Below are 2,779 nucleotides of genomic sequence, written 5' to 3'. Positions count from 1 at the left end.
GACCCTCAGCTTGCCATAGATACAGATACAGACTTCAGGTATCTGAGATTGGTAACCTCTCCCTGTAACTATACAAGGATGAAACCCTTCCCCTTCTCAGTACAAAAGGTGTTTCAGAGCACAGGAAGCATTGCCTTTCATTTTCAAGGAGCAGCCATTTGGATGTTTGCCTTGGAAATTCCTAACATTTTGTGAAGGGTCCTGTCATTTGTTTCACCCACATGGTGGCAATGTTGTGATGGCACACACTACAGTTTCTCAAAATTCCATAAGTGCCTGTGGTGTCCCAAGGTTGGGGACCTCTTTTAAAGGAAAGGGTGGCATAAACATATGTGCAAATAAGGACTGACTACTAGGATTGCCAGCTCTCAGCAACCCCCAAGAGACTTTGGGGATGGAGACTCACCATAACAACATCCTGCAACCTTATAACTCTTTGCTAAACATAGAGTTTTGTGTGAATCCTAGAGTGTCTGGTTACATCACTTCCAGTTATGTGGCTGGAAATGATGCCACAGGACACCATTTTGACCTCCGCATTTCCCCACCACCATTTGCTGGAGTAAGGGTGGGTACTGGGGAAATGGCAACCCTAGTGATAAGTGAGACCCAGACTAACACACCCAATTGTAGTAGCTTTTTACAAACATAATCCTACCAGTGGTCTTCACTTCTAGCCTACATAAATTATTCAGTTACTAGGGGCCTGCTCTGCTCACTCCACTCCACTCCCTCAGGTATTGCTGCACTCACAATATTTAACTGTAATTTGAAAACTGAATGAGCTATTATGCCTCCTGCCAAAGCACTGCAGCAACAGCATAAGCAATAATCTTTTCTTGGTGACCTGTAGGCAAAATTAAATTTATAACAAATGTCATACCCTGCCATTCTCCTCAGTAGGAACCCAAAGAGGCTTATATCATTCTCCTGTCTTCCATTTTATCCTCACAACAACCCTATGAGGTACATCTGACTTGAGAGTGTGTGACTGGCCCAAGATCATCCAGCAACCTTCCATGGCAGACTGGGAACTTGAATATGGGTCTCCTCTCCATGACTATAGTTAGACATTCACCACTACAACACACAGGCTCAGATAGATCAGGGAAGTTCTTAACTCCCTCTTTATTTTATAAGGGAGGGGATATTGTCCACCCTCCTTGTATCTGCTGGCTTCTCCCAAATGTGGACCCAAAGCAGCTTACACCATTCCCCTCTTCATTTTATCTTCACAGAACAAGCCAGTGAGATAGGTTTGGCTGAGAGTGTGTGACTGACCCAAGGTCACCCAGTAAGAGATAGGATAGGCTAGGATGTTTTGATTACCTTCACTTTTGGCACTACAGCTCCCATGATCATCCTGGTGGCCAGTTTTCAAATGTCTAGCTTTATTTTTTGATGAGTTATTTCTGCCCCCCCCCACATACACACAAACCCACTTTCCCTCAGGCTAATTTTCTCTCTTTCCCCCTCCAGTTAGTTTCATGGCTGCAAAGAAATCCAATGGAGGGAGGCTTGATGGAGGCACTGAAGTGGAGAATCAGTGGGCAGGGGTAGGACTGAATTCCTCCTCTCCCAGCCAAGGCTTCTCCCCTGAAAGTGTTCCCAGAGTCCTGCATTGCTATTAACCAGCAAATGCATATGTATCAATGCACCTTGTAATTCTGGGCCAAAGTGGTGATGATATAAGGTTAAGGAATTGGTTTAAGTGTACTATATAGGCTAAGGAAGATCTCACATATTGCAATCATTTAAATCATGACCACGGGTCATTTAGTAGAAAAAGAGGTGCAGGAGCTCATCAGCCTAACTCATTAGCATAACTTATTTGCATATGTCACACCCCCTGACATCACCGAAAGTGTGTCAGAAGGCAACACCCACCGCTCAGGCTCCACTGGACTGTTTTGGATTGCTAGCTATTGGGGGAGGGGGGAACGTGCAGATTTGTCCTCGCAGAGGAGGGAAAGCTTGTACCTGAATAAAACTTGGTCTTAATGGTTCCACTGGACTGTTTTGGACTGGGGGCCCGGGGGGGCTTTGCAACTTACCTGGCTGCTTCTTGCTCTGACTGAGGGCTGCTGGGAGCAGGGGGCGGGGCATGTTGCATGTGCCCGCCCCCTGGGTTCTTTACTGCCGGAGCTCCGCTCCTGTGCGCTCCTGCAGGAAATGACCCCTGGTCCTCGCAGAGGAGGGAGAGCTTGTACCTGAATAAAACTTGGTCTTAAAGGTGCCACTCGACTGTTTTGGACTGGGGGGCCGGGGGGGAGCTCTGCAACTTACCTGGCTGCTTCTTGCTCTAGCTGAAGGCTGCTGGGAGCAGGGGGTGGAGCTTGTTGCATGTGCCCACCCCCTGGGCTTTTTACTGCTGGACCTCCACTCCTGTGTGCTCCTGCAGGAAATGACCCCTGATCATGACCTAGAAAAATGCCAGTTGAGATGCAATCCAATGCTTTGTAGTTTGTGAGGAAGCCCAATAATTCAGTGAGACTTACATCTGAGTAAATATGCAGAGTGTTGGATCTGAAACATTGCAAATAGTAGAAAAGCCATACCCACTGCACTAACACTTCTATACTGGATTGCAGGGCCTCAAATAGGGGATTAAACAAATTCCTGGAGGACCAGTAGTGGGTATTGACCATGGTGGCTAAATGCAGCCTCCATGTTCAAAGACAGAATAATTTTGAATACCCTACGGTTTTTTTGTAGGGCAACAACAGTGGGAGGCTGTAGCTGCTTATGAGCCTTCCTGGGGCATCTCGTTTGTCACTCT

The sequence above is a fragment of the Gekko japonicus genome, unplaced genomic scaffold, assembly GCF_001447785.1.
Source record: "Gekko japonicus isolate JY-2015 unplaced genomic scaffold, Gekko_japonicus_V1.1 scaffold29, whole genome shotgun sequence".
NCBI lineage: Eukaryota > Metazoa > Chordata > Lepidosauria > Squamata > Gekkonidae > Gekko > Gekko japonicus.
This window is presented reverse-complemented; position numbering follows the sequence as displayed.